General features: G+C 38.4%; 1 protein-coding gene across 1 annotated transcript in view; it reads right to left on the bottom strand.

Annotated features, from left to right (window-relative positions):
- Positions 1 to 26,723, bottom strand: part of ADCY2 (adenylate cyclase 2) — a 4,311,002-nt gene that overhangs the window by 3,333,642 nt on the left and 950,637 nt on the right. The gene's annotated exons all lie outside the window — the stretch shown is intronic.

The raw sequence follows: 26,723 nt of genomic DNA, 5'->3' as shown, positions 1-26,723 counted from the left end.
GCTAAATCACTGATCTTAGTCAGATATATTTAAATTCTGTAATTACTGGGTCCTTGCAAAATAAATAAATGGTCTAAGCATAGATGACATCACACTGAGAATAATATATTTAGGCTGATAGCTCAGTATTAGTTCTTGAATTTCATTTGCATGATTGTTTGATCACTAAGTTTTAACAGAAACATGAAAACAATTTAAAAGTCCTGCATCACTGAATTCAAAGTTCATATATTTCTGCAAATCGCTGGCTCACATTGTAAAAGAAAGAGAAATTATGAACACAGCTCATCATAATAGGAATGATAAGTTTAGGCTGAAAACTCAGTATAACTTCAACAGATTTTTTTAGAGGCATAATTGCTTTCACTTCCATTTTAATTTATCATTTTAGAGAAAGAGAACATGTAAGTTTGTATGTGTGCAAGCATGTGTGTGTGTGTGTGTGTGTGTGTGTGTGTGTGTGTGTGTGTGTGTATGTGTTTGTGTGTGTGTGTGTGCATGTGTATGGTATACAAATGCGTATTTATATAGGTTCATAGGTTCATAAGAAGGTACTAGGCTCCGAGGGCATTTAGAAGCCTAGCCAGAGTGTGTCGGCTTTTGCCACCCCATTGATTAATTAACTGATCTTCTGTCAAGCAGAACCAATGAAGTGATCCCAAGGGTGTATTTTCTGTTACCCATCTACTCATCAAGGTTTCTCTTGAAGAGTATTAGTGAGAGGCTCTGCCTAATGTAGTTTGGAATTTTGTTCCAAAGCATGGGGAGTCTCTGTGACAGGAATCTATCCCTCCAGTATGTTCTATTTATTGTTGTGGCGAGGTTTAACTCACTAGAGTGTGTAGCTCGCAGTGACTTGGATTTTTTTAGGTGGAGCATGTCCATCAATTCTGAGTTGGACATGACTTTGTAAGTCAGGCAGAGATCACCTCTGAGTAAGCGATATGCCACTGAGTAGAGACAGAGTTTTTTCATCAGGCTGCATAGGACATATGGTTGAGGCCAGTAATCCTCTTGGTGAGGTACTTTTGTGGTCTTTCCAGCTGTTGGAAGTGTCTTGTGAGGTACATCCCAAATGGAGCATTGTACTCTATGATGAGTCTGATGAGTGACGAGTAGAGGGGCACTATAACCTCTTTATTTCTAGATGCGAACCCTTTAGTAATTAGATGGGCCACATAGAAGGATTTCCTAACTACTTTGGCAATATGATTGTCAAATGAGAGATTACTATCTACCTGGGTCCCCAGATCTCTTATTACCTCTTCTGTATTAGGGGGGCTGCCACATATGTGGTAATTAGTGGGTGTTTTGTTTTTCCCAAATGGGATGACTATGCATTTTTTGGCATTTAGCTTGAGGTCATGACTTTGACACCAGGTGTCCATCTCAGTAAGGCCCTTTTGAAGGATGTCTGTGTCAGCCGGAGAGTCAATTGTGGCTCAAAGTTTGCAGTCATCGGTGAACTTGGTTAGCCATAGTCCAACTGTGTTTGCGTGTACTTCTGAGAAGTATATGCAGAACAGTAGGGGTCTCAGGACCCAGACTTGTGAGACACCACTTGTGACTGGTTTAGAGTCAGACCTGGAGCCCGCTATTCTTACCATGTGAGTTCTGTCTGTAAGCCAGTTGGCAACCCATCTCATGACGTAGGGGTTTATGTTCAGGCTGGTGAGTTTTTCTGTAATACCTGAGTGGGGAATGGTGTCAAAAACCTTGGCGAGGTCAAGGTAGGCTGTGTGAACCACCTTTCCCTCATCTATGGCCTTGGTGACTGTCTCGAAGAAGTCAACCAGGTTTAGTAGGCATGATCTGCCCATAAGAAAGCCGAACTGGGTCGGGTCAAGTGTTTGGAGGTTCCCAATGTCTTTGTTAATGAGTTCCATGATGATGCGCTCCATAGCCTTGCAGACCAGGCTAGTCAGGCTTATGGGGCGATAGTTACTAGGGTCAGTTGTGGCCCCTCCTTTGTGGAGAGGAATAACCATTACTGTGTGCCATTCGATGGACATGTAGCCTGTGGAGAGGCTGAGGTTGAACAGCGTGTTTAGTTGGGGGGTTAGTTCATTCTGTAGTTCATGCAAGATGCAGCCTGGGACACCATCTGGCCCCATTGACGCTGTGTTTTTGGCTTTTGAAAGGGCTGTTTTCACCTGTGCGTTTGTGATTTCCGGGACACTACACTTTTCTGGTATTGTTTTGGGCCCTTTTGGGGGTGAGAGGGGAGTGAAGATTGTACTGAATCTATCTGTCAGGATGTTGGCAGTATCAGTAGGTTCAGTATATTTTTTGCTATTTTGCACTAGTTCAGTGCATATCTGCGATTTGCCACTTAGATTCTTAACATAGCTAAAGAAGGCTTTGTGGTTATCTTTTGGATCCTTGGCTATTTTTCTTTCGAAGTTAGCCTTGGAGGATTTTATGAGGGACCTTAGTTTCTTACTGATACTGATCAGGGATGTCTTTCCTTCTTGGGATTTGCTTTTTTTCTGAACTAGTTTCCTCCTTCTATTGTATAGCCTGTTTATGGCAGGGGTCCACCAAACATTTTTCCTTCTCTTAGAGGAGGGAGTCTTGGTTTTGCTAGGGATGCCATGATCCATGCATCCTTGTAGGTGCTCATAGAGTGCATTTGTAAAGGTTTCTGCATCTTGGGCAGCGTTATCCTTTAGTGTGGGGGCTGTGAAACTTACCACCTCTGTTTTAAGTAAGGTGAAGTTTGCTTTAGAAAAGTCTTTTACTGTGGTTTCCTTAGTTGGGGGTGGTGGTGGGGTGTGGACATCCATAATGATTAGTTTATGGTCTAATCTAACCAGTGACGGGTTGACCTCTGGTGTGGAGCACCTGTCACCCATTTTGGTGATGACCAGGTCCAATATGTTTTCACCTCTGGTAGGGGAGTTTACCAGCTGATTCAGGGCATTTGAGTTGATGATTTCCAGGAAGCGCTGGGCCTGGGAGTTTGTACTGGAGTAGTTTTCCCAGTTAATGGTAGGGTAATTGAAATTGCCCAATATCAGGGTGTTCGGTAGGACCTTCATGTTTTCCAGTGTCTTCAGAAAGGTGGAGTGGTGGTCCTGGGTCATGGAGGGTGATCTGTAGCAGGCCATAATTTGCATTGCAGATTTGCCCGATGTTAGTTGTACACGGATGATCTCAGAGGCATCATGCTGCACCTCTAACCTGGAGGTGTAGGTATCCTTGATGAATATGGATACACCCCCTCCTTTTGTGTTTCGGTCCGTGTTCTGTGGCCAAAACGTGTGGTATGAGTTGTAGCCCGGTAGTGCTGGGGTGCTCTCTGATGCCTTGAACCGGGTTTCAGTTACTGCACAGATGTCGACATTCTTCATACTGAAGAGTGCTTCGAGCGCTTGTATTTTGAGATTTTAAACTCCTGGCGCTGAGTAACATAACCCTCAGTTTTTTCTTAATTGTGCTGTTTACAGAGGTGGGTTTGACTTTTGAGCCTTGCCTAAAAAAGGCACTATGGGGGCAGCAAGAGCCTTGGCCAGTATTCGAAAGCCTAGGGGTGATAGGTACAAGCCATCTCTTGTGAAGCAACATGGCTTGTCGAGCATGTCATCCCAGGCTGACAGACATTGGATCCCCTTTGAATAACTCTAGAAGCTTAGCAAATTGTTGAAATTGATTATTTTTACTTTATACTGAGGTATCATTCTTGGTGAGGGCAGGATGCTACTCTGGGTCAGGGTCATACCAGCCTGAACTACATGATCAGAGAGCTCTTCCATGTCTCTTTTTCATGTAGTCCAGGGAGGTACATCTCAGGTCATTCACACCAACATGAACAATGACAGAGTCATATTTGTACTTGTTCTGGAGTGACCTGAGTGCTTGTGTTATTTGGGGGATTCTGGCTCCCGTCAGGCAACTAACAGTAACCTTCTCTTTGCCCAGCCTAGTGAGTGGGACATCAGTGTGCCTGACTATAGAGTCACCTATTACTAGTGTGTTAGGTATGTTATTTCGCCTTAAGGGCTGTGATTGTGCGGCACACTGATTTTGTGTTTTATGTGTTGTCTGGTTTGTGATGGGAGGTGCAGGCTGTTTGGGTGTCTGCTTTGGAGGTCTCTGATGCTTTTGCAGGTTTTTATTTAGAGCCTCTGAGTATGATTCTGTGTATTTATGTGTATTTTTGCGAGTGCTGTTTTAGTAGGTCTATGTGAGGCTGGAGGTGCGATGCAAATGTTAACCTTCTCCTCTTGACTGTCTGTTCCAGTCTTGGGTGAAGACAGCTTAGTCTCCAGTTTGCTGTATAATTGCATCTCTCACATATGTTAGTGTTTTGTGGTAGGAGGAGAGGTTGTCTGTGTACATGAGGCAGTTGTAACATTGCCTCATGATACCCAGATTCACCAGCTGGACTGGACAGTACACCTGAAATTGCCCTTTGGTCATGTCTGAATTGTAAGCGTGAGCTGCTTAATCGTTTGGTTGGTGAGGGGTGAATAAAGAGCCTTGCCCTGCTGGGCAATCAAGTGTCAGGGTATATTAGTGCTTGCTATTAGGTCTGAGCAAGTGCTGAGCTGTAGGATGTTTTTTGAGTGCTTAGGTTGAGAGTTAGACTAGTTTCAATGGAAAAACTGAAGAGGAGACTTAGTGGAGCCGGGAATAATTTAACCGTAGCTGCCCAGTGTGCAAAACCGTGCAAACGCGGTTTTTATAGTAGGGAAATGAAAGAGAGAGAAATTAGCCCAAAATGGCCAATAAACTACTAACTTCTGGGCTGGAACCACACCTCCAGGGACAGATAGGCTGCTCAAAGTTCACCTCTCTCACAGGTGAACATAGAAACTTCCTTCTGTCCAAGTAAGGTATGGGCAACTCAGAAACTAGTATCACAGCCTTGAATTCAGCACTAGCCTGAAAACTGGAATATACTAGCTTAGAAAGGTGGGAAACAAGGAATTTTTTTTTTTTTTTTTTTTTTTTGAAAAAATAAGGCAAAAACAGTAAAAAATGCTTAAAACAGCTTTAAACGACTACAAACGATCAGAAAAGGCTATCACACTTTAATGTGTAGCCTACAATAGTTAAACAAATTATTTAAACAAAAATGACTTTTTAAAAGTGCAGGCAGTCATATAAGTACAATACGTGAAAAAAACAAGCTTTTAAATCACAATAAATGCTGGAAAATATGGATCTATAGATCTATCTATATCTATCATATCTATCTACATATATATATATATATATATATATATATATATGTATGTATATATATATATATATATATATATATATATATACATATATATATATATTACACAGAAGATTATCATGTAAAAAAAAAAACTTAATTCTGTTGTGAAGTTACAAACCAGAGATAGTCCAGTTTCACTTATACAAGTTTTGTTGCTATCTAAGCAAATGAAACAGCCACTTCCTTTTATATTACACCATAGAGCATGTGATAAAAAAAACACAAATAGCATGCAGAATGTTTTTTCTTTTTTAAAAACACACAAGCAGTATGACATAAAAAGTACTGCTTTGTAGTTCCCATCCATATAGTAAGCCTGACTCTGCCTACCTGCTAAATCAAGCAAGATCAATAGGACCATTCCTGCTTTCTATTCATTATACATGTTATAGATGTGCACTGAGACCAATATCTAAACAAACAAAACATTCCGTTGCTTGTATTTAACAACACACCTCATGTGATAAATAAATTACATTTGTATGCAAAGCTAATAACAAAAAAATAAATAAATAAATAAAAATAAATAAATAAATAAGAAAAAAAGCAGCAATGAATGAGTTTTTTAATGTTCTGCTTGCTATTGGTGTTTGTTTATCATATGGCATGTGATGTAATATGAAAGGAAATGATTGTTTAATTTGTTTACATACTGAAGAAACTTGAATAAGTGAAAAACAAATTGTCTTTCTTTGCAAGCCGACAAGGAACTACATTTTTTTGTCATAACCGAGTGCTGTTTTTTTATGGGATATCTGGCTGAAGTTTAGAAGAGAGTACACTCCAATGAGCAAATACCTTTATTGGTGCCAAAAAATAAATAAAACATGAATGCTTACATGAGCAAAATATTGGTTAATGGGATTTTAGCTAGCTACTTTTAGTGCAAGATTGCTTTGCAGCAGGGTATGGGAATTACCCCACTGATGTGTGATCTGGGAGTTGGTCTATATAATTGAAAGTTGGATTGAGGAGAGCAGCCCTCCATGTGAAGGGTCCAGGGTGGCTTGAACCCACGCAAAAAAAAAATAGTTTAAGCATTGATTATTTGGCAAGGATTTCATTGCACCCTCAGAGTAAGACATTTTAGTGCAGATTGCTATAGAGTCTGTTGGAAGTATATGTTGTTCACAACCCATATTTTTTTTCTGAGTGTGAGGTCTCCATATTTGTTTGCATCTCTCACAAACCGAATTATTAGTGTTGAGTAAGAGCTTATTATCTATGAGTATAAGACAGTTATTGCATAGCTAGAGGATACTAAGTACTGTGGTAATGGCAACAGAAGAGAAACAAGTATGTTAGTCCAGAAATTCAAAGATTTTACTAAAAATTATACAGAGTACTATATGAAGCTAAACTAGATATTGATTGGGCTGTACTGTAGAAGACTTGAACTATGCAGATTTTGTTATGGAGGTGTACACTGTCTAACAGTTACTATAAATAGTAAATGTGGTAACGTAGGTGTAGCAGGGGTACACTGCCTATCCCTAAGTAACTATATGTGACTAAATGAACCAAATGGATTAATTGAAGTTAAGTTTGCAACTGTGACAGTGGACAGTGCAGAGTTGCTAAAAGATTGCAGCTATCAGCAATGTAGAACAGCTACAGGCTTCCTCGGGCAAGGCAGAAGAGCTACAGGCTGCTAAGGGCAATGTAGAATAGCTACAGGCTGCTTTGGGCAATGTAGAACAGCTACAGGCTGCTTTGGGCAATACAGAACAGCTACAGGCTGGTTCAGGCAATGTAGAACAGCTACATGATGCTAATGGCATTGCAGAATAGCTGCAGGTTGTTAATGGCTGCTTGGAGGACATATAGTGTGCACTGCAGCTCATTCCTTAATTGCAGGCAGTTGGCTGCACTTATAAGCATGACTAATTACGCTAATAGAACCTGGAAGAGTTAGGTGGTATGAAGACAGATATTGACCAAGATGCCTGCATCTATGCAGTGCATGTTGCTACATCACTATGCAGTCAGTTTACATCAACACTAAAACTAGTTAATAAAAGCTCAAATGAGAACCCACTGGCCAATAGCAAGTTGTACTTTTCAAAGTTCTACAGCATTAAGAGGACTAGAAATATTTTGGTTCTTTCTCTCTACTCTCACTCAAGTAAACAGGAAACAGTTCTTAGCTAGATTATTAAAAAGCACAGAAAATGTACAGTTACAGAAATTAAGTAAAAATAGAAAAACAGTCATCACAGATCATGCAGGACTTGGAATTTAATGACATTTGGTAGAATTAAGTCACATTCAGGAATGTCATCTTAGCGTGTAGCAGCTCAGTGTAAAACCATTTCAAATATTGATTGCATCTTCCTCAAATTATTACAGAGAAATACATTAATGTTTTATAAATACATCATTTATCTATTGTCCTTTATTACTAGGAGAGACTGATTGAATTTGATGTACCCAGGAAGGATAGTAAATCAATTACAGTGTGTGTTTCGAAATAATGCCATATGTTTCACATGCTCAGTAAATTACTACAGGTAAGACATGAAGACACAGGTTTGATGAGGTAACAACACCAGATTGCCCAATGGGTGGCAGAAATTGATTAGAAGAGACCAGAGCTCAACATTAAGTATGACAACTTCATTATTAATGCAGTATTAATGTATAAAAATCTCCAGAATGTACGTAGATACTGTGGTAGTCAGGGGAAATTTATTATCTTCTTGCAAATTTATTTATTAGTCATTTATTCTGTAAGTCTTGTAAACAAATGCAATGTTGTGTTTAACATATTTAAAGCTGTAAAAAGCTGCTGCTGTGGCAATTTTTGAATTTTTCTCATTTCATTAAGTAAGTAGTCAGCAATATATATATATATATATATATATATATATATATATATATATATATATATATATACACACACACACATAGACACACACACACACACACACACACACACACACACACACACACACACACACACACACACATATATATTTTCGTTTAAAATGTGTCGTTTTTGTTGTATTTTCATGTTTTTAAATGGTTATAGGTGGGGGGCTTCGCCCCCCACCCCCCCTAACTATATATACCAACCCCAGGGTCGCACAACATTGGAGAGGGGGGCAAATCCCTGTTATGTGCCTTGAATACTGGTTTTCGACCAAATGAGCTGTCGACCAAATGAATGTCGATCAAATGGTCTGTCGATCTTCTGAGGTAGACCCATATATATTTATATATATATATATATATATATATATATATATATATATATATATGTTTGTATTAGCCAGGGGAGGCTCGTGGCATCGGACTGCCGGTCTGCAGCCCCCTCAGTAGTTTTGGTCTTATTTACATTTTTTAATTTACTGTAAAAAAAAAAAATCTTTTTTTTTTAGTTTAAATTTCGAGTCCGCGACTCGAAAGTATGCGCATTGTGCACCTTACCCGCGCGGTTGTAAACAGCTTTTTTTTTTTTTTTTTTTTCTTTGCAGCCCGGAGGAGCACATAAGGCATCATTGTGATGCCCAGAAGTCTATGTGGCAGCGGTTACAAACCGCATATACTTGGAAGGGGCTTGGACTGCGACATCTGCAGGCATGTCAGTCATGACGTGCCTACTGGGCTAAAGCCTAAATGCTGCTGATTGGTTGTTGCTCTCTTCCTGGGCTTTATGTGCTGGGAAGAGAGCAAGAATCAGTCAGTTCAGTTTAGTGTAGGATTAGGAAACGAGCTTTCTTTTTTGCGATCGTCATTGTATTTTATTTCTATTTGGAATCATTTTTTTGGGTGGATTATCGTTTGGACAGCGGGCAGCACCTGTGCAGAAGAGCAGAAGAAAGAAGAAGAAAGAGAAAAAAGAAGAAAGTACAGTGAAGGACGGGTGCAGAATAGATGTAAGTATGTTAACTCTTTTTATGTGTTCTACTTGAATTAGATTTGCCTAAATCTAATTGTTATTTGGAGTTTAGAATTGACATTTTCAAGTTAGATGTTTGGCCGTCTGACCCAGCTTGCCACCAACTGAAGGTCAGTAGACACTCAGCACCTCTTGTGGCCAAAATGTCCTAACCATACAGCCATAGATCTGATGACATAATTACTAAGCTTAACTAGGGCAAGGTGAAGGCAGTGGCTGCCCCCTGGGTGTAAGCTGTTAGAGAGGGTATAATCAGCAGTTGCATTTGGGGTACTAGTGTAGTACCAGCTGTCTTTTAAGATATGACTGATATTGCTGATTATTACATAAATGCATTTAGTAAACCTAGTGTGTTAGTAATTGCAGCAAGGAGGTTATGCTGCTACAGTTACTGATATAGCATGTTACTAAATAAATTCATTTAAGAAGGCATGATAGCACCTGTGGTTTCTTAAATGAATACCAGGATGGTGGTACTGCACTTATTGGAAAGTAGTTGCAACTCCTGCTACTTTCACTACACACTTTCAAAAACTTTTTTTTTCAGGTTGTCGTGGCACTAGTCTTGGGAACTGTTCAGGGCACCAGGTGACTTAGCTATGGCTCTGTAGGACTGCAACTGACATAATTGTAAATTTGATCATCAACCCTCAGCACAAGTAGCTCTGGTACCAAGTCACACGTATGAATATCCTTATGCTCATATATGGTATTTGTTACAGATAATCCATAACTGGCATACAAATCCAACAAATGCATTAGTAGGATTTAGATCAGGTAAACCATTCTTCCCAAACACACATCCAAGGTAACTCCCCCATTTCCCATGTAAACACTGAAGTCTTGAAGTACAGCTGCAAAGTTAGTGAGTGGCACTTTATTAAGCCCTGCTGTTACAGTCTCTAACACGGCTGGGTATTCCATTTGTGGCTCTTGTTATGCACTTATTGATAGCATCTGAATTTTCCTTTCTACAACTCATGGTCTGTTTGAAGTATCACTGTATCCTAATTATATTAGGCACAAAGTCTAACCATATGTCATGTAGCTGGTGCTTATAAGTATCCCCACATCTGACCATGCCCTCTCATGAGATCATCCCCAGAGTAGGTCACTCATACTTCAGATTGTTGGTACCAAAACCAGTGTTATATATGTGCACAGGAAAGGTCAGGTCAGTCTTGTTCGCTCTTTTTGACTTCTCACTCACATAATCTGGCTTCTTCATTAACATTAAGAAGACATTCTATGTTCCAAGAGTAAGTTTACATTTCCAGGGTCTAACACATCATAATCAGTTCTGTTCCAACTTTCCACTTCACTGGCTTTATTGATGACTCCTCTACAATTCCCCTTGTGATGTTAAGTCAGCAGGTGATTCCATGTAGCCTTTCTCCCTCAATACCTGAATGTAACCTATTATTGTTTTATGCAGAATGTGTATATTTAGCTATTGCTACATCCATTCTCAGCATGTCCATGTTCATTCTCAGCATAGTGTGTGTGTGTGTGTGTGTGTGTGTGTGTGTGTGTGTGTGTGTGTGTGTGTGTGTGTGTGTGTGTGTGTGTGTGTGTGTATGTGTGTGCGTGTGAAAATGCCCCAGGTGCAATATACTGGTGGTTAGACTCATGGTGGTGTGGTAGGGAATACCTCAGGCTTGACCGCAGGTGTTAAGAACTGAATTCTCCCCCCACCACCATGCAGATTTTTGCCTCATATTTGATCCGATCTATTCCTATATCTGTGGTTTGTAAATACTGCAATGCTTGATATTTGATGGTGCAGTGGTAGCATTGTTGCCTCACAGCTGCAGGTTCTTGGGTTTGATTCTTGGCGGGTGCCTTTTTTGTGGGGGGGGGTTCTGTATCTTCTCCCTTTGTTTGTGTGGGTTTGCTTTTGTGTCCTCCCATGTTACAAAGACATGGGTGCATTATTGCGTCCTGGGCCTCTGTGGAAAATTGTTTTGTTCCAAGTCAGATTGTCCTGATTAACAAATGTTAAATAAAATTGACAGGCATTTGAATTTCAGACTTCAGGTTTCTGAATGTTTACTTCCTTACATATTTGATGGTGCAGTGGCAGTATTGTTGCCTCCCAGCTGTAGGTTTTCTGGTTTGATTCATGGCTGGGGTGCCTTCTGTGTGGAGTCTGCATCTTATCCCTGTGTTTGTGTGGATTTGCTCTGGTGTCCTGCCATTTTACAAAGACATGTGTCTACAGTATTTCTCCCTGGGCCTCTGCTGAAAATTGTTTAAAATTGACAGGCATTTGAATTTCAGTCTTCATATTCTTCAGAAAATACATAGTAAAACAACATTTTATTCTAGCAATAAATATATAGTAACACAACCTTTTATTCTAGCAATTTTCTAAGTTTATAAGATGAATATTTGAAATTTGTCCCTATTTTTGGGATTGTATTCCCCCATTATTGGCTTCGTCCAGGTTTTTTGTGCTAAGGTTGACAGCTATGGCAAGAACTGAATTCACTGAATATGTTTGAGGGCTGTATTCCCTCATTACTGGGTTTGTCCATGTGTTTTGTACTAAGAGGTTGACAGTTATGGTGAGAACTGAATTCACTAAATGATAGCCATTTAAATTTCAGTCTTCCTCTCTTTCACAAAACAGCTGATTTGGCGTAGTGGTATGTTGCTCTGACTGTTCTGCACAGGGACCTTGGCAGTAAAATGTATGGTGGTAACACGGCATTTTATTCTAGCAACTTTCCAAGATTATACAAGCAATGTTTAATGTGTCCCTGGTTTTTGGGCTTTTGACGCCCCCGAATACATTTTGGCTTTTTTCCAGTTTTCTTGTGCTGCAAAGTTGAGATGCAGTTGAGTATTGAGTAGATTTTACAAGGAGCTGAGAGCTGCAGGGGAACAGAAGTTTAGTGTTGCTTAAGTGAAATTGGCTTGCCTTGTTAATAGCACAACAGGTTGTGCACTTACTTTTGATGCAGAAGGCTGTGGGTTCTACTCCCACAAGGGGTGGATGTAATATTACTAGCTTATCATTTTTTTAATGTAATATAGGCAATTTATTCCTGAGGGGCAACAGACACTTTATTTTTCGATGAAACCATGAAATATAAAGGTGTTTGCTAGCAGCAACCTCTTCATTAGTTACAGATTTCTTTAATGTGGAATTATTTAAATGACTTTTACTTCTTCAGAGATTGTGCATATTTACTGATAATGGACTGTAGAATTATGAATATTTACTGATAATGGACTGTAGAATTGTGCATATTTACTGATAATGGTGGACTGTAGAATTGTGCATATTTACTAATAATGGTGGACTGTGGAAGTCTGAGTAGACTTTTATGATAAATTTTCTGAACTGGGCAGTTTTGCCATTATGGGTGCATTTGTTTCATTGCTTACTGGGAAAATGTTCAAAACAAATTTAAAACACCCTCTAACAACTGTACTGTATTGTACAAGGAATATAATTTAGTACAATGAGGAAGGTATATCAAAGAGCATATGTATGTTTCATATGCAAGGGGCCTATGATTTGAAAACAGCCCAAATAAATCTTTATCTGCCACTGGCAAAATGCATTTTCTTTGAATGTGGGTTTCAATGCTGTTTCAATGAATGTGAGTTTCAAGGGCAGAGAAGTTTTAATGCTAAGTTTTCCTTGTGAGACTGCATTGCTTTGTTTAGCAGATGGCTTAGTGTTTGTGCTGTAAAATACAAAATAAAACTTTCAAATGAAGTCCAACTCATCATAGAAGTAAAGCAGTATGCACATTAGTGTTTATGGTAAATGGAGTGAAATAGCCAAGTAATGGTTCATTGGAATGGCTGCAGAGGCTCCATTCAACCATGATTTTGTCAGGGGGAAGGGTAGCAAACTCAGACAGGCCCAGCTGAACTATACCTCCCAAATGTCCAGATTTTCAAAGAATAAATAGATTTTTGCTTCTTATTTTTGGTTTGTTCTTCATAAAATTTGTAGTTTTCTGGCAAATCATTTAGGAATGAAGTCACTAAATAATGATACACTGAGTTTCAGACTTCATAACCTTTAGAAAACTGCATGCTAAAGTAAGAACTGTTATTCTATCAAATGTCTCAATTTATACAAGAGCAATTTTTAGTACTGTTTATATGTTCCCCCAATATATTTGGCCTTGTTCAGATTTACTGCATTAACAGGTTGAGAGGTACATGCAAATAAATTGCTTTATAGAATTATGTATAGCCAACCTCTCAACTGTCCCCAATTTTGGCTCAAAATGTTGCTCTTCCCCCTAATAATCCCTCCGGAAAATAGCAATTTTGGAAGAAAACATGGAGGGTTTACAATTAAGAAATAACTGTAATAATCAAAGTTATAGATTACTTGAAATGCATGTAGATTCTTTTATTTTGTCAGCTGCTCAAGTTAGCAGTACTAATATTAAAATGTCCCTTCTTTGACAAGTTCCCAGCTGTATTGTGTGGCTATTTTATATTTTTGCATCAGATTGTTGGTCCATTTTTCATAAAATTGTGTTTTTTGGCATATTAGTGACAAATCACTAAAGACTGAAGTTAGAAAATAATGACAGACATTTGAGTTTCAGATTTTATACCCTTCAGAAAATTTATACTAATGCAAGACCTATTCTATTATCTTTCTAAGTTTATTAGAGCAATATTTAAAAATTGTCCTTATTTTTGGGATTTTGTCCCACTTCTGTGTATGGCTTTGTCCAGATTTCTTGCTCTGAGGTTGAGAGGTATGACAAATGTGTCAGGGCCATCACAGTCAGCCAGAGACATTTCAAATTGTGACATACTTGTTGCACCCCACTCCCCCATGTAGTGACTCTGGATGTGTCCAAGCAAGGCAAGGAGTAGTTATGCAGTGTAAATGTGCAGTGTGTCCCCCCCCCCCATCCAAGGTAGACACAAGTACTACAGTGGCTTTTCATCTGTCCTTGATTTTGAAGAACGGTCTGGTTTCTGTCATATTTTTGTACTGTTGATTTATGCTTATTACTCAGATTTATGCTTATTACTCAGAAAATGCCTGTTGCTCTATGTTTAAGTAGCAATGCTTTAATGACCATAAGGTAAGCTTGTCTGAGATCATAAGATGCAAGTAAGCTTTAATAAGCATACTGTTAAATAATTGCCAGCATTGAAAGCCTTTCTGTTATTGCCATGCAAAGAATACTTGACTAGATAATGTATAAGCCTTGGGTATTAAAGGACAGGATTCCATTATTTTAAAAAGCTCATTACACTTGTTGGAGACTTCCAGTCATCTCTACAGACTTTACCCATAAACTAAACAGAATGCCAATCATGTGTGGTCCATAACCTGTACAGTAATCCTTTAAGCAATGTATATTGAGCTTGTTTCTTGTTTTCTTTTCATTTTTTACTTTGATCATGTTTTCCCCATGAAACAAGTAGATAGTTGTCAGGCAGCAGGTCTTTTATGGATAAGAAACATTTTTACAAGTGGGGGCATCACAGAGATTTCTACTTTCAGCATGTTACTTGGTACTTTAATAAAGCTGAATATAAATTATAATTAAAACTGCAGTGCAAGGAGAAGTGGTTGGAGTTGAGTGCTTCTTGTTTTTCTTATACTTGATTTTGACTGGCATTCCAGTAATGTATTTAAAAAGTAATTTATGTTTTCATGCCTCACAACCTTTTGTTTCCATCTAGATATTAAGTAAGCTGTCATACAGCCAATGCATTGAAGTAGTTTTATTCTTCTACACTTATTTTTGTCTTGATTGGACTCTCATAATGATGGTTTGGCACCCAGGGCAGCGTATTTAATTAAAGTTAGTTTTTGTGGTTTTGAGCATAGCCCCTCCCCTTTCTAGTTGGCCACACCCTTCCCCTTGACCCCACCCATTCAGCTGTCTCCTGCAGCCCCCCTTTGATTTGAAGTCACCAGCCGCCACTGGTATTAGCTGTAAGCATTGCAGTTATTTGATTGATGTTTGCATTTATTGATAACCTTTTGGGAATTTCCCAGCACTATGCAACTTCTACAATCGATACTAACAAGATTACTGCTACTGCTTATGTCAAGGGAGGGAAGACCAGGATACTGTTGAGTTACTTCTGGGCTGAAATGTCGCTATGGCAAATTTGCAGTTTGCCCATTTCAGCCTGAATAATTTCAAGTAGGTATGACCCTCACTAAAATTAGTGGGCAGCATTACCAGTTAAAGAATTCCCCCGTATTACAACTGTCTTCATTGTTATATTTGTGCTTTCATTGAAGTTTTAGAGTTAAATGTTTGATTTCCACAGTAAGCCAATATAAAGCAAATGTTAATGGGGCTTGCAATTCGACCAGACATGCAGTTCTTATTGTATTTTAAGTACACCTCCAATTAAAGGGAAATAAAGAAAAAAAATGCATGTTTAGCAGTGCAAATGACAGTGTTAGCTATACATACAAATGCAAGGATTTCTACTAACTCTACTTTTTCCTTCCTTTTCTTATTTTGCAGCAAGAGCTGACATAAAATGAAGTGGCACCTTTTTTAAATTAAACAAGCGAGGTTCTCCACTGACCATGAAATTAATGCTTCCATCCCCAAAAATAAATTACTAATACAAAATAATTTCTTAAATAAGTAAACAATATTCAAAATATATACATTGCTGTTACACAGATGAGTAGTGTTCTGCAGTACTTAAAATATGAAATCCATGCATTGCCATGCTAAACTGATATTGAACCACAATTATAATGCCATATTATATAGAGTAATGCATTGGGTCACAATTTGTTTGCATCATCACATTATTCAGTAAATATATATTGGTCTCTGTAAGATAACAGCTATTGCATTCCAATACTTATGACACTGATGGTTGAGGAGAATGGTTGGGGCCCATACCACAGGCTCCTCTGGTCACTGCAAGACTCACTGATATCCTTAGATCAACCACTGAGCTACAGAGGCCTTCACCTCCACATAATTGTTGTTTCCCCACCATGAATGCCCTGTGTAGAGGCTCTCCCGAAAAATGAAAGTGGATGCAGTCTTGTGTTCCCCTATCACCCATCATCTGTGTGTGTCTCTCTTATTGACTGTCATCTATGTTGTGAAGAAATTAGACACTGTCGTCTGTGCTGGCATGTCTGGTTGAAGTTTTGTACATAATTTAAGATTAACCCTATGCATTATATGCCAGCATAATGAGCTATGATATTGTAAATAAGTACTTACCTGTTGATTAATGCTCTGTTTGTATAGGATGTTTAAAGAGTTGAAGCGTGCTCCTTTACATTTCTAACTGTGCATGCTTTTGCAGGAGATTCTAAATGCAGACTGTCTCAGAGTCAGCTGATATACAGATGATGTCATCGGAATGTGTTCAGATAATCTGTGTTTACTGTCAGAGATGAAAGACAAGAAGGAATTCTAAAAGAACAACTGTTTGTTGATTTTCAAAGAGTGAAATGAAAATAAGAACTGGAACAGTTAAAACAGTTAATATAACTTATAAAAGAGCCTGCTGAAGACAGTTTAAACAGTTATTGTGTTTAGCTGAGCTCATTTCACATTTCAGTTATGTTCAGTTTAGTGAGAGGTGGATACCCAAAGGATTAACCAAGAACTGCAAGCCTGCCTTTGCTCTATTGTAATATTTAGTTTAGACCAGGGACAGTGTTTTTCAGTTAGATAGGAAATTATAACTAATTAGTCTGAGTTTAACTAAATGTTGGATTTCTATCCTTCAGTATTAATTTAATTTTCCTGGTGATTGGGTTCTGTTTGTTTATTAAAATTCCTGTTTTACATTTTTAATCATTCTGCTCATTATTAAATATTTTTATTATGTTACATTGTGGCTGGTCAATTTGTGTATTATTTAATGATTTGAGAGTGGAAAAACTTCATAATGCTGAAATCCTGAAAGATAGAATTTCATATGGCCGAAACCATATGATCGAACTTTCGGAATCCCAACATTGCGAATGGAGATCTGCATTCAGTGCAGAATGGGAGAATTCCCTTTTCCTCGCTGTAGTGCAGTCTGTAGAAATATTTAAATTGTTGGGTTTTTTTGATTTATTTCGGAATTTTGATATTCCAAAACATCGATCATATGGTCTCGATCGTATGAAATTTGATGTTTTGGAATTTCGAGATTCTGAAGTGAATCCTTTGAGAGTATACCTGCTTTGATAATTCCCAGTCCACTCTGAAAGCTTGAGTGCTTTAGGGCATATGCTACCATTTGTTTTGATATCTAATTTTAATAAGTGGACACCCCTTTAAAAGAGCATGTAGGCACTCTAATTGGTGGTAGCCCATTACTGTGTTATTTTGGGGAAGTGATACAGCTGGAAATCTTTGTCAGGTTTTCCCAGAAGTGTTTGGGTATGTCAGATTTAATTTATTTAGGTGTTATTGTATCAGAGGTCTTTAACTGGGACAATTTGCTCTGAAGTGCGTAATACCTAGTTTTATTTGGGGTGGACAGAAATATACAGTCCGGTCCAGAGTATAGAGCATGTTCCTGTTGTGCTTTTAAGTAAAATTGTGAAATATTACCCCTGTTTAAGTGACAGTCTCATGTTGGAGTCAGTAGTGAGGATTGAAGTTTCTTAGGAACTGACCCAGGATAGTAGGGGTGTCACATATTGGTAGTTGTTCGGTGGGAAATTAAATGGATGTCACACACTAGTGGCACCTTAGTGGGATTTTTAATTGGACTTCTGTAGCCTATGGGTAGTTTTTGTTAAGGTGTGCACTCTCGACAGCCACAAGGTAAACATACAGAAAGTCAGTCCACAATAATTTTATTTATTTTTAGTTAGTTAGTCAGGGATAGCAGGCAAAGATGTCAGCAGTAGACTACAGTAAGCTAACAAAGAACCAGTTGGCTAAGGAGTGTGCAGCCAGAGGACTGGTGGATGTCAACCTGACTAAGAAGGCAATGATTTCAGTCTTAGTGGCAGCTGCAGCTCAGACCAGCCATTCAGAGGATATCCAGTTTGGTATTGGGGATGTGAAGCCTGCCGAGGTTGGGCAGTCATCATTTTCATTAGAGGACCTGAGAATCCATCTGGAGTTTAGAACTGGAGGCTGAAGAGAAGCAGCATCAATTTAAACATTTGGCCAAATGTCTTGATCTGGAATCAGCAAAGAGACTGCGCCTGGAGGCCAAAAAACTGGAGGATGAGGAGAAGCAGTATCAATATGAACTGGAAGCCAAACATCTGGAAAGTGAAGAGTGACTGAGGCTGAGCAAAAGGAGAAACAGTGCTGTCATGGAGTGAAGCTTCTTACACTTAGAGAGGGTGATGGGGATAATGGGGAAGGAAATAACCAGACCCCAGAAGCCATACAGGTCAGTAAACCTTTTCCTCAATACAGGTAGAGGGATGACTTTGATAGTTTTATTCATATATTTGAGAGGGAATGTTGACAATATTATGCTGACCATGAGTTCTGGGTTCAGCTCCTGACTCCCTTTCTCCATGGCAAAGCTGTTCAGGCTATGTCAAAATTTTGTGATGTAGATTGTTTGAATTATGATAAAGTAAAAAAAATCTGTCTTCTTGATTGTTTTAAACTAGTACCTGAAGCTTATAGAAAAAACAGTTTTGTAAACATAGATGCAAGACAGATGAAAGTGTACATGATTATATTGCTAATTTAATTACTTACTTTCACAGATGGGAGAGTGGGTGTCAGGTCACCACTTTTGAGGGACTGGCAGACCTTTTGGTGAGGGAACAAGCCCTCAGTACTTTGCCTGATGCCATGAGAATCTGATTAACAGACAGGAAGTGTAACTCTGTGGAGGTGTTGGGGAGAAAAGGAGCTCTCTACTTAACAAGCAGAGCACCAATGCATAAGAAAGGGATACCCAGTGCTGCACGTGGCCTATGAGAACCCATGGGGGGCTGCTAAACCACTCCAACAGAGTACACCCAGTAACAGGAGAAACTGTTTGTCCAAGTACACGGTTAGTTATTAGATGTTTTAAATGTAACCAGAGGGGGAATATAACATCCAAATGTCCACCCAGACAAGGTGAGAAACAATAGGTGAGGGAGCCAGCAAGTAGGGATGACATACTGCCAGCAGTAAGTTGTTTGGAAACAACAGGGGTGCCAAACTATCACGGTATTTATATCCTATTTTAGCAGATGGTAGACAGGTTACTGCTAAGAGAGACACAGCTTCTGATATAACCATTATGAGGCCTGCAGGGGTTAGAGAAGAGCAGCACTTGCTTAGACAGCTCACTCCAGTCATAGCATAAGGAAGAACCCCATTCCAACTACCTTTGCCTAGGTTCATCTTGACTTGAAAGTGGAAGAGGAAGCAAGCAGATAGGTGTGTTTGAGAATATTCTTGCAGATGTCCTGCTAGGGAATGACCGTGATGATGTAGTACCTTGTGTGCATGCAGTGACACCCAGTCAGGGTTGTAGACAGGCATGTAGGTCCAGTAGCCTGGAAGAGACCCAGACAGGTCTCATACATGAAGCTGGGACTAGTGTGGTGGCTGTTTCAGAGAAGGAGCTATCATATAGCAGTAAGCCTAAAAGTGAGCCACAGCTGCTGGTAGGTTCTGGAACTGGGGTTCCCATGGACGTGCTGACTGCAAGGACAGAGGGGAATGGTAATACTCAGATTAATGAGAGGCTCAGCTGTCAGAAGTTACTAGGCTTCCTGTGGAAGGGAAGATGAGGAGGGCCACAAAGATAGAGTTGAGACAGGCTCAACTTTCAGGCCCTACATTACAAAGCTTGAGGAAGGTGGGTAAGGAGGCACCTGAGGCTCAAGGAAGAATGGAGTCGATATATTGGAACAAACATTTGTTGCATAGAGCATGGACTCCTGAAGGTGGGTTAGAAGGTGAGGTAATACAGTAGTTGGTAGTGTCTAGAACTTACTGTCTGCCACTTTTAGCAATAGCACATGACATCACTTTTTCAGGTCATATGGGTATAAAAGACATATTATGCACAATTTTTATTGGCCTGGGTTTGCAAAGAATGTGGTAGGATATTGTAGGAATTGAGAATGGTGTCAAAAACCTGGCAAGGATCCATTAACGTGTTTGCCTGTTATTGAAGAGCCATTTCAGAGGGTGGCCATGGGTATTGTGGAACCTCTGACCACTCCAAGTTCTACAGAGAAGAAATATATTCTGGTGGTAGTGGATTATGCTACCATATACTGTTGTTTGCCCCTCTACACGTAGAAGACAAGAAGGTGGGGTAGTTCATTTAAGATGCTTTATTATACAAAAACACTTCAGGATGGATAGCAGCATCAATAAACATAAACAAACTGATTAACAGACAGGCTTACACACATGCATGCCTATATCTCAACAGCTAACTACAAAATAGCACTCTGTCCTGCACATGCTCAATAATCAATACAATTGATCAATACAACTAGTCCAGTCGCCAACCAGGATAAATAAAAACTCGAGCAAGCACACTACCCTGGATTGGATACTAGTCAGTAAGAGTCCCCAGTCATATATAACAGGCTGCTTATCAGATAGCCTCAGTGATCACTCCCCAACATTCCTACTCAAAAAATACCTATACCAAGCTAAACCTGTCATCTACCGTCAAATATGTAAAAAACTGAACTTTAACCCACTCACATTCATCTCATCCCTCAAAGAATGTAACTGGCAACCTCTAAAGTACCTCAGTCTTGATGACGCAGTTGCATTTTTTAATACTACCTTCCTGAGCATCCTTAATTACCATGCCCCCATAAGACTTTCCAGAATCAAAGCACAACCCTCTCCATGGCTACAGAAAACCACTAAGTCAGAAATGAAAAACAGGGATAAAGCCTGGGAGCACTGGTGCAAAACCAAACCCCCCTCAACTAGACAGAAATTCCTAGAACTATGCAACAGAGCCAAAAAGCTAATAAAACAGGACAAATTCCAATACTACCGGTCTGTCCTAGACTCCTCCCAACACAGCCCCAAACAATTCTGGTCCTCCATAAACTCCATCCTCCACCCAGGTAAAGTCAGTACCCAAACTCCTAACATCCCTCACTCCTCAGAAAATATTGCTACCTCATTCAACACACACTTCACTTCACACAAACCATACTATCACTAGCTAAACAACACAACCCTCCTCCCCTCCAACCCACACCTTCAACTAGTAATCTCCCCACTGCCTTCTCTTTTTCTCCTGTATCTACCTCCAACAGAAAAAAAACTTTTAACTAAACTTAAGCCCACCAAATTAGCAGCAGAGAACCTCCCAAGTGAATACCTACAATTCACAGCTGATGCTCTGGCCTACCCAGTATCCATCTTGATTAACCAATCTCTGTCAGAAAGTTACATTCCCATACTGTGGAAAGTATCAGATATAATTCCCCTCCACAAAGGCGGACCCTCCACAGAATTAACCAGTTACTGCCCCATAGCTATTCTCTCTCCACTCTCCAAAATACTAGAGAGATGCATACACTCTCAGGTCTCAGACTACCTCCTTACTAACAACCTCCTTTCCAATACTCAGCATGGTTTCTGACCAAACCATAGCACCACCACTGCCTTACTCTCCTTTACTAACAATATCCTTCAGCATAAAAAACAATGGCTATCTCTCCTCTGCTACTTTCCTAGACCTATCTAAAGCATTTGACATGGTCCCATGCAAACAACTTATCTCTGTCCTCAATAACCTATCCTTCTCACAGTCAGTTACCAACTGGTTTCAGAGTTACCTGTCTGACCACCAGCAATCCGTTGTATGGCAGAATTACATATCTCCCCAACTATCTGTCTCCATAGGGGTTCCCCAAGGATCCATCCTTGGACCCCTACTCTTCTCTGTTTTCACCAATAATCTAGCCTCTGCCACCAACTATGGCACACTCATACAATACGCAGATGACTCAACCATCATCTGCTCAGCCCAGTCCCTACCCAAGCTGCAAAAAGTCACACAGGAAGCCTTTTCCTCAGTTGAAACTTGGTTATCCGGTGCCCAATTAATACTCAACCCAAACAAAACTAAACTACTCATCTTCCAACCCACCAAACATACTAAAAACAACTCTCACTTTAACATCACAGCAAAAGACAACACCACTATATACCCAACTGAACACACTAAATTGCTAGGAGTTGAAATAGACAATAAACTAAAATTTGACATTCACATATCCATGACCATAAAAAAAGTCCACAAAAAACTAGGAGCGTTATACAGAAATAAGCAACTTCTCAGCAAAGCAGCAGATTTCAATAGCAAATTCCCACCTTATCTCCAGCCTACTTTATGCCTCTCCAATATATACCAACCTAAGGCAATGCAATCTAAACAAGCTAGAGACCTGCTACAACAAAATCGCCAAATTCACCACAGGGGCATCCTACTGTAGTCACCACTGTCTCTCACTTGCTGAACTTGGCTGGCTTGAACTCCCTCACCTCCTTCAATGGTATCAACTCTCACTCAACCACAAACTAGTAAATCATCCACTAAATGTCCTATCCCTCCAGAATCTACTCCAACCCTACAGCACCACCAGACCACTAAGATCCAGCAACAAAAATCACTTGCAGATCACTAAAGCTAATAACTCTGCTGGTGAAACAGCACCATAGCCAAATTATGGAACTCCCTCCCACCCACAATTACCTCCGTACCATCATGCACCCACTTCAAAACTTTACTAAAAGCGCACCTAAAATCATGCTGGCTATGCCCTTGCAACTCCCACTCTAATATCACCCACCCCATCCAACCACTACCTTTCTTTCCACTCCACTAACTACATTGACTATAGCAAGCTCAGATGCTCATAAGCCTAGTACTTATTATACAGCAGGAACTTCTTATTGTAACATTTGTTAATGTCTGTTATGTACTTCACAGATAAAGATTCTAGTTGTCTACTGATGTACTATGTTCTTCATCTGTAAATATGTTGTAAGTAATTGCTATGTAAATTGTTAATCGCTATGTAATCCAATGTAACTACTGTCTGTTTATTTTAACTGTGGAGCTTTTTTCCCTGGGCCTCCACTGAAAATGGACCTACATCCAGTCGGACACTCCCGGTTAACAAATATAAATAAATAAATAAATAAATTGAGCATGCCCATAGGAGGTTTCTTAAAGAGATACATACAATGATCTACATACTCCCTCTTAAAGAAATGATTGCCCTTTATCAAAATAAGATGACAGTTAGGCATGCATCAGTATAGACAATCAGAAAAATCAACACAATGCTCAGCTTGTTCATATTGTTCATGTCCAAGTCACTGTATATCTGGAACATGGTCTAGAGATATGACCAAATCTCGTAACATAACAATCAGGTCTGGGTTTAGCAACAGGGACAGGTTTTGGTGAACAGCACATCTCAGAAACTTCAGGATTCATCTCAGGAATGGAAATGTTCTCTGGAACTTCTTTTTGAACTGGAACAATTGGCTAAGCTTCTGGTGTCATTCAAAGGGGATCCAGTGCCTGTCAACCTGGGATGACATGCTCGACAAGCCTCGTTGTTTTGCAAGAGATGGCTTGCACCTGTCACCCCTAGGCTTTTGAATACTGGCCAAGGGTCTTGCTGCCCCCATAGTGCCTTTTTTAGGCAAGGCTCAAAAGTCAAACCTGAAAAATTATATTGAGCTGCTCTCTGCTTACTGCTTGCTGTGGGATTTGAAGTCTTCTTAAGACACACAGTCTTGCTGTGCTGTTTACTGCTGAATCAGAGACACATCATGACTCCATCTGTAGTCTGTTTAAAGTACCAAGCCTTTCAAATTGCACATTGATAAAGAAATATATTTTGCAGCTATAAGCACAGTCATAGATAACTTATTTTATAACAAACCACACGTAGTCTGTCAGATTTGTAGCATATATTTACAAAGTTTTCCTTCATTACAGATATGAATGATGACTTCTACAAAATACCTCTCTCTGTCCTTCTCTCACATAACTTAATTACTACAATAGCTATATACAGAACTAGTAATGCACACATTTCCTCTTGGTATGTTTTTCTGGCCTTATGTGGGAAGTCACATAATGTCTGTTTTTAGACCTTTCTATTGTCCTTTTGTGATTTAAGCACTCTTGCTGATGTGAGGATGCCATTCTGAAAGGAAACATCTGTATAAGCTGTTCCTACTGGAAAAAACATCACGTATTGCTGAATTTATAAAAAAGGATGTCTGTTAATAGATATTTGTTCTGCAAACATGAGAAAATCATATAATCCTTGCTTTCCAATATTGCTTTGTTAGGCTTTTCTTTTTGATGCTGTGAAGAGAAGCCTGTCTGTTATACATATAGTATGAATGCACATTTTACATTGCTAAACTCTATACATATATTCAAGCAAACTTTTTATTCTATGCTTTATCTTTCAACATATTTATATTCATAATATCTAACAATTCCCTCTGTTTTTAAACATACTCAAAACATTTTATATAAAGAACACATTATTTTTATATAAAACCTTTAGTCTTTTTTGATACAAGTCAAAATGCAATTTTACATAGTTAATACAATGATATTAAAGTATTACTACCAAAACTGAATGTATTTAACTTTTTCTTTTGCAGACCATTCTGTGAAAATATTTTATCAGTTATGAGCTGTGTCTGTTTTAATTTTACTTGATTAATTTATTATTTTGCAAGCACATAATTTAATTTATGACTTAGAATTGTTTCATTAACTCTTTGCAACTGTTGAATTAACTATAAGAGACAATAACTATGTGCTACTGCAAGCATTTATACACTACTGAAAACACACAATTTCAATGTAATTTTAACCATAACATTGTGGTCATGTCTTTGAACTGCCCATTAACATCTTGGTTGAATACTGATTACAATGTATCCTGATCAGTATGTATTTACACAGACTGCTTGCTATTTGTGCATTTCAATCTAGTAGGTACCCTGGACCCATTTTTTTTTTTAAACTTGTTTTTTCACACATATTTATTACTAGACATTCATTTAATTTGTACTGAATTCTTCTGCATTTGTACATACAAAGACTATCATTTGTACTGAATTCTTCTGCATACAATGACTATAAAGTACATTTAGTCTAATCTTACAAATTTAATAACATTAATATTAAGCAAAATCTTGGAAAATGTTTGTCTCTTTAGAAATATCTAGTGGAATTGCCACCAAATGCATATGTCCTGTTATTTTAAACTACATACTCAGCAATTAAAATATTCATGCTTTTTTTATACCAACATTGTTTTGTCAAAAACATATTGAAAATAGTGACCATTCTTGCTATTAGAAACATTTATGCATTTTGCATATCTTTATTCTGTCTTGTATAGCTTTATCAATTTTAAGCCATCTCTTGTTTTTTAAACTATCTCTTGTATAGCTTTACAGTTTAACAGGTTGTAAATACAATTTAATACTAAACAATACAATAATAACCATTATGATAGCTATTAACAACTTGTAAAATATCTTATCCTGTTAGGTTTAATCCAGTTTACCAGTATTTCTAATACACTAATACCTGTTTTTCCCTCCCCCAGTAGTACTTCAGCACTGTTTTCCTGCCCTATGCTGTGAGAAATAGAATGCATGTCAGCCTAACACTATGGTTATACATTTATTTTATTAAATTATGAACTTTTGTCTGATTTGATAATTTTTTATAAAGCTTTTGCTGTTTACTACCACTAGTAGGCATTTACACCCTCCTGCACAATTGATTTGAACTGTATATATACTATAGCCCATTTGCTGGCTGTACTTGATGCAACTGAGGTTTTTTTTCTTCTTTTTAACATTTACTTGCAAACAGATTATCAGTGACATCTATGCACAATTGTGGCATTTTATTACAATTACTAAATAGTGTTGCCTGTAAACATTTTAACAATTATGTTTTAATAACAATGATGCTTTAGAAAAACTCAAGCTACTTGCCTGGCAATCAGTCTTGTTGTTTATCTTATCTTTCCAGCATTTCCTGTAACTATTCATTCAGTCTAGGAAGGTCTGAGCTCACATTTCATACTCTGTAAACTATAGTTAATCCTTTTAACATTTTTCCTTTAATGTGGTTGTGAGTTGCATAACTATGCATTTATACAACATAAATAGACATCATTTTACAATTACCTTACATGGATTTCAGTATTTTTTATTTATTTATCTATTTAACGATTTAACTGCCCTGCCATTAATTTTACAAAAACTGTTTGAATAATACCATCTGTGATTTTCTTTTTAAAATTCAGAACTTTAACTGTTTGGTGTTACTATATAATTATAAACAAATTGTAAAAAACAAAATAGATATTAGTTTAACCAACACATTTATATTTATATTATTTATATTTGCTGTTGTCTGCCTGTTATTCTTGTGTATTGTAACAGATGTACTCTAGATGAAAAGAACACACATGCATGTCTGTCTTGTATCTGTATATCTTTATACAAGCATGTCATGTCTTGTGACTTTAAATTTTTACTCATCTATTTTTATTTAGTTTTATACACCAGAACAGTTTTGTTTACCTTTTGACTATGCTACTGAATGGCATTCATATGCTTTACTTTACTGTAGTACTGA

Source organism: Protopterus annectens, chromosome 3.part0 (genome assembly GCF_019279795.1).
Source record: "Protopterus annectens isolate FY-2018-M chromosome 3.part0, PAN1.0, whole genome shotgun sequence".
In the NCBI taxonomy this organism is placed as follows: Eukaryota; Metazoa; Chordata; order Ceratodontiformes; family Protopteridae; genus Protopterus; species Protopterus annectens.
Note: the sequence above shows the minus strand (reverse complement) of the source record. Positions and strands in the feature narration are given on the sequence as shown.